Here is a 7,092-nt window from a genome sequence, read left to right on the forward strand (position 1 = left end):
ATTCTTCTCCTGAAATGTTTTAAGACCTATTGGAAAAATAAAACCATCAGTGTTACTTATTCATAAATTATGAATACAATGTGTTGTTCTATGAAATGAGCTACTCCTAAATCCGACTGCATTTTGCATCACCTAATGCCGGGGTATTACGTCTGGTCGCTCCATTTGTGGAAACCAATCATCCCTTTGATCTCCCTGCTAACCGCGCTACCCACTCGTATCTGGGATCTCTTAAGCCGCATCTTCGGCGAGTGTGTAAGCCCCATTGTATATCATAAGTGTCAAACTGCATATGCATATCTTAATGCTCCACTCAGGGCAGAGGGAGCGCATCGCCAAAACCGACAAAATGAATTATGGCCGCTAAATTGTAAAATATACGCCAAATTCCAATAAATCAAACTACGGACTCACACTCGCTGGCCGACACGCACAGCAAACCGAAACTCGAAATGAGTTTTATTTTCTCGCGCTCCTGAGGGGGCATAAAAATCCAGAAATACAGAAATACACGGCATACATATGCATTATGTTCGATGTGGCTGGGCAGGGGGGTGGCGGACCTACGAGTACAAGTACGTATATTTATGTATAAATCATGTTGCCAAGTTTTTATGCCTTTCGACGAGTTGACGACTTTCTATTAGCACAGGCGTCTCCTATAAATGCGGGGTGGTGGTGGGGGGTTCTTGGATCTCCACCGCCCGGGCTTGTATCCCCGACCACGCCCACTTCTCGGACTGCTGCTTCCTTAAGCAGAGAGTGCATGAATATTTATGACGCAACATTTGGCATAAGTGGCACTCATTTTCAATAATCATCTTAAGCAGATTATGTTAAATGTCAACCATTAGTCATAATGGCCAGTTCGCCTCCGCATGTATGAGTGTGGATCGGTACATGGGAAAAAAGAAGATAGCACTTTTAATCTGGCAATAAAAACGTCAAAAGATATTTATTCGATATTTACCCTATATCTTAGAAATACTTTTTTCGATTGATTTTTACTTAATATTTTGTAAGTTTATTAGAAATGAATAGAATAAGTTAAACAACTGCGCCATTTTTACAATCAGATAGTTATTATGAAACTGTAAAAGTTCCCATTTAAAATCTGTTGACTTAAGGATCATAATTTGAAAGGAATGACCATATTTAAAATGTGACTTTTGATTTACTTGATGGTAGTTTTGTCCAGTGCATATATGTGATTCTCTTAGACTTGGCACTCGCATTTCGCATTTTATTGCCAAGTACTATTGCGAAGGAAAACGCATAAAATCGGAGAGCAACCGAGGACAATCCCGAACCAAGTCCTGAACCGAGTCGAGGCCATTTATTATGTGGAATTGTTAGGGCTCTGTTATAAACGCTCCGTACTTGAGCACCCTCGCCGTTTTTTTGATGTGTGCGCTGCGGATTAGCAGCGGAAAGAACAGCGTAACGTTTTCATTGTGCGTAAGAATTTTCCAGCAGAATCCAGCCCACCTTCTCCTCCCCCTCCACCACTGGTCAGGTGAAAAGTGGCTGGCTATTAATTTGAGCGCTGCGTCAGATGACATTAGGCATGTTAAGCATTCTGTTGAATCACTTGAGCGCTAACGAGGTGCCATTTGAAAAGCTGAAGCTGCGGCTTAAGCTTTCCTTCATTAAAGATCTCAGTTACTTTTGGCCCGAATTCGTCGTGTTTCTGTTGCCATTAATCTTGGGCTCGGGCATCCTGCTGAGCTTCTCCTTTGTGTTTGCATATCTTGGTGGCTGGCTGGGCCACAGAAACTTGCAGGTTGCAAGTCCGAGGCCAACAAAAAGAGAACGACTTAAAATAACCAATTTCATGGCGGGGCAAAAGCCCTTTATCAAGCTCTGCTCAATATGCAGCTCTGGCTGTGACTTCTGCTCCGCCAGGCAACTTCTTCTTGCCGCCTCTTGCGGTTTGAGGTTATCACAACTTGCAACTCTTAGCTCCCTCTGCCTGCCAGGTCCTTGCTGAGTCCTCTCTGAATCCTGCTTGGCTGGCAGGTATGCATCAATTCATTGCCTAATCTATTTGCTCCTGACTCCACCTGACTCCATCTTCCCCCTTCCTCTCCTCCTCCGCTCGCTGTTGTTTTCTCATTTGCTAGATTGTGTGCTTGTAATTTAGAGTCCCTTGCTGCTGACAGGACGCGTCTGTGGCCCCTGACACGGTCAGATCGACGACGAAGGATCCATTACAGGGAACTTAAGATCAGGATCAGGTTTGAAAAGAATGTGGAAATGTAGGAAGTGTAAGGAGTATTTTAAAGTTGATTACGAAATATTCATCGAAATGCTACTAAATTTAGGTGAAATAGATACCAATAAAATAAAGCACACTTTAAAAATATACACTCTTTTGGATACTTTAGTCTTTGCTGTGCTCAAACAAAATTGGAATTGCTCAATTCATTGTAAATTCCATTTTTTTGTTGGTTTATAATAATTTATTTTAATAATAATTAATTTATAATTTTTATTTATTAAGATAGCTAGTCGTATCAGGTTTACAGTTCAATTTTATCCGTCAGCTTGCTGCATTTTCCGTATATTAGGGTTTAAATTGATTTTAAAAAGATTTAGGTTTGGTAACGATTTATTTAATGGTTTGGGCTGCGGTTGAAAATAACTCTAGTTTAGGTATTCAATTTGGCAGTTAGAAGGCCAGACACACAGCGTCTGTATTGAAATCCGTTGAAAAGATTAGAGCAACAAGAATCTCATCTAAGTTGGCTACGTGCCCCCCCAACCCCGTTGCCACCAGCAGTCCTCTTAACTGCTTTTCGAATGCAGTTATGTCTGCCGACCTCCTCGCAACTGGGACAAGATTCCACACTCAGAGGCATCAATCAGAAGGGGAGCTCCGAAACAGGATACGCAGGAAGAGGCGGCTGAGAGGCTAACCTGTTTGGCTATGCAAACCACAACGCTGACCGCCTGACCCAACAAATTACTCAATTTCTTTGTGCCCGGCATGAATATCGCCGCCCGGGAGATGGGCCCCGGTCTGCACCTGCCCCTGCTCCTGTGCGTGTTCTTGGTCCTGGTCCCCTGGTAGCAGGTCTCCAACCGCGTGCCAGGATGCTCCCAGAGGACGAGCTTCGCATGGCCCGGCAGCTGGAGGCAGTCATCAACAATCAACTTGGAGACGAGCACAATAAAAATGAAAACCGAAACCCGCCTTACTTGCGGCCATCTCTCTCTCTCCACTTCCCATCTCGCTCGCGCCATGCTCTATCTCGGTCTGTCAAGTTATTTGCTAACTTTTATTAATGCCGAAACGTACGGCAACGATTTACAACGACAATAAAAGCGCGTCCCGCTCCTGCTATCATATCGCACAATGTCGCTCCTAGTCATAGTTATGCCACTTGCCTCCGCTATCGCCATCGCCATCGCTATCGCTATCTAACCCAACCAGGGCAAGGCAAGCCAAGCCAAGCCAAGCCATCCGCGCTATCCACGCCATCCAAGCCGGGCCCAATCCAAGGCGGACCACCAAACTCCCAGGCAGCGAAACCAGGGGCTACAGCCAAGACGGTGGCAAGGATGGCTTCCTCTCGTATCCTGACAATGCCCAAGAAGGTGCGGATCTCGATTTATGTGCACTGCACGCAGTCCTCTTCGCAGTGCCACCACCCTCACCACCAGGCGAAGGAGCTCTCAATGGGCGGAAGGATGTCGGGATATCGACTTATGGGTTCCTCTTTATCACCACTGTAGGGATATGACAGCACTCAAAATCTCACTTTAACCGATGCATCTGCGTTTCTATTTTCTGGAGTTTAATGACAACGTGGTTTTGATAAGTTCCTACCGTATAAAATTTATTAATATATATATATTAATTTCTGTTCCAATGTAACATAGTTCGGGTTTGTAAAACTTTAACGAACATGTCGTAACAGCTCAGCTTTCTTCAAAGATCATTAATCTGTGCATCTGTGTACCTAAAGATCGCTTTCCAAAAATATGGAAAAGTAGGTCACATTATGTCATTATTGACATATTATATTTAAGCTTTAAGAGAACTAAATGAAAATGCCAACTATTTGACCCATTCAGAGTATCATTTTGATTAATTCCTTCTGGGGTATTTGCTGTATAGAAGAGAAAGAAAACTTTGGTGACTAACGAAGAGGACATTTGCACTTTTGAATTTATACAGCACTGATACTCCCACGGAATTCGAACAGCGAGGGTATCGTGCATAAAAAAATGGCTCTGGCTCCGTCCCACTGCTGTTCCTGGCAGACACACAATGCATGGAATGTGAAAATCTTAAAGACTTTTGAATTGCCAGCCATAAATGCGCATTTATTTCTATGCTCAAGTTGCTGGCAAAGGAGTTGGTGGATGGTGGAGTCGTTTGGACCGGGAAGATGGGAACCGGCAGGCTGCGTCACTTTGTCTCATTTTTGTGCTCCGCTGACAAATGCAGCCGTGCATATGCTGCTGGCCACCCACCCACACACACATGCTGAGAGTTATTCGAAAGAGTCCCTATCCCCGGTTCAACTGCACCTAGCCCCCCTTTTCCCACTCCCTTTTGGCAGTCAACGCATATTGGTAGCTAAGTTATCGCATTTGCGACAACAATGCCAAGCGCGGCAGAGATCTGCCACGGAGCAGTGGGACCCGGATTCGGATCCGGGCTCGGAATCGGACTCGGAATCGGAATTGAAAGCTCCAGCAGGGGAGCCGGTGGGGATGTCAGTCGGGGAGCAGGAGCAGGAGAGATAGTGCGAGTTCCAGATGCAGAGGAGTCACAGTCGCGTTTCCACCGTATCGTATCCCAGTTGACTATTGCACTGGCAAAAATCTATTGTATATAAACTAGTAATAATAGCAAGACTCTTATTGTTGATTTGGAAACAAATAATATACTGGGTGACTATTTCGCTGAAAAATAAAATAGGAAGGATATAGAGAATACCTACCTATATATGTATATTAACTTTGCACAAATGAGTTTTAAAAAGCGACTTTCACCAAAACAACCTTTTCAAAGATTATATTATTTTAAAGCTACTATATTATTTTAACCTTTTAAAGTCTCCAGGCTGCAGAAATACTTAGCAATTTCTCTCGGTGCGCGGCATCTTTTACACTTGCTTGCATATTTTTGCCATTTGAATTTGTAAAATCAACATCCATTAATCTGCACTCACACTTGCCGCACCACCCGACCACTTTCGACGACTGCATCTTCGTCGCCTCGTTTTGCATGCTCGGTTTCATTTTTGGAGCTGAGCTGCAGAAGCCAGAAAATATGAAAAATCTTCTAGTTATACTAGAAATGCTAAAAGCAGAGGGGCTGCGAGCTGGGACCGGGTGGCAAAGGAAGAAAAAGCTTTGGCAGTCACTGCCAGTTGCCGTCGTCAGTTAGCATCGTTTGCGATAGTCTGGGCCACGTCACACTGCCGCACCATATCGCACCACCTCTCCCTTCCCACCAAACAACCCGACTTCCACCCACTCCATCTACAGCTCCGTCTCCCGATCCCCCTCTGCTGCCACCTTGCTGCTTGCATTATTTGCATTTTACGAGCTGCCTTGCACTGGGAAGGTTGCCACACTCTGGTGGATCGAAAAGGGGAGTGTTTACAGGGTGTGTTACCCCTTCCCGTTTATACATGGGTGCAGGCTAGTGACGAAACTGTGTTAGGTAGCGATTTTGGCTGGTGCTGCCGAGACCACTCTAATGAGCTGCAGTTTACGGGGATAATTATCCTAAACGACCGAAGTAACCCACTTAAGTATCATGGTTCAAAAATTCAACCAAAAATAGGATGGTTCCGGTTTAAACTTGCTTGTTGGTCCTTTGGTTTGATGTCAGTCAACCGTTAAATAAAAAATGGTGGATCCTCGACTTAAATGCGGCATAAATATTGGAGTTTAGTGAGCACATAGTATTTGTTTTTCATTGACATGTAAGAATCGATTTTATCTATTTCACCTAATTAGATGAAATTAGATGTCCAGCCTAGAATGAAATCTGTATTAAGGAACTGAAATCTCTAAAAGGTCAAAAACTAGGAGATATAAGCTTTCTTTTTTATAATTTCCATGATAGTTTGGTGACCCTGGCAATCTTTAAATTATGAAATTCGCTTGCGTCAAATTCCATTACCAACTAAACAGGATGTTTAAGAAGGATTTCTGCGTACTCGCACATATTTCATATTTTCCACCCTTTTCATATTCATTCACACCATATGCTTCAATTACCGCACCACGGTGCCTCACCCACCTCCTGATGGCTTCACCTCGCGAGGGTGCTGAGGCCTGCTGCTGATGCCGATGGCACCGATCCGCTTTTCCGGCCATAGGTGCACCTCGGGTTCCGAGCCCGTGTCGCCCCTCAATCCGCAGAAGTTACGCCCGCCATAACGTTGTCAACATCGACGGAAGTGCATGTGTTTTTCCGTTGGAATAACTCCATTGTGTGTTTCAGTGCAGTCGGGCGAGCATCAGCGAACCCGCCCAGTCACCACCCCCTCTTGCTGGCATTTCTCAAAACAAAATGGGGCAGCTGATACGTCTAGGCAAGGAACAAGGTAAGCCCACTTTACGAAACGTAAGAATAAAAGAGCAGAGTCGCAGATGCGGTACTCTGTCTGCAGGGAAGGAGATGTACAGTTGAACTTCCATAACACGAACCACCATCTGCCACTAAGAAGTTTTGTTTCTAAGACTGAGAGTTGTGGAATACAACTCACGTGCATTGACACATCCAAACTAGTTCGACTTATACGAAAGTTTGAGTTATTCTAGTTTAACTGTATTTATATTTGTAAACCAATATGCATGAGGCAAAGTATATCTTTAAGCAAAGTAGACATTAAATGTTTTTACTCCGCCACAAAACTGTCAAGACCACTAGATTTTTAGTGATACTCTTAAGTATGCTTAATTAAAAGCCCTAATATTATTAATCTATTATAATCCATTAGATTAGCAACATTTTATTTGCTGATGTGGTTTTAAATAACAGATTGATGGTAATTTGTTTTGAGCACGATCTGTTCTTAAATCTTTTGTATTTAATTTCTTTTTGTCAGTGTAGAAATGCAT

The sequence above is a fragment of the Drosophila mauritiana genome, chromosome 3L (assembly GCF_004382145.1).
Source record: "Drosophila mauritiana strain mau12 chromosome 3L, ASM438214v1, whole genome shotgun sequence".
Lineage (NCBI taxonomy): Eukaryota > Metazoa > Arthropoda > Insecta > Diptera > Drosophilidae > Drosophila > Drosophila mauritiana.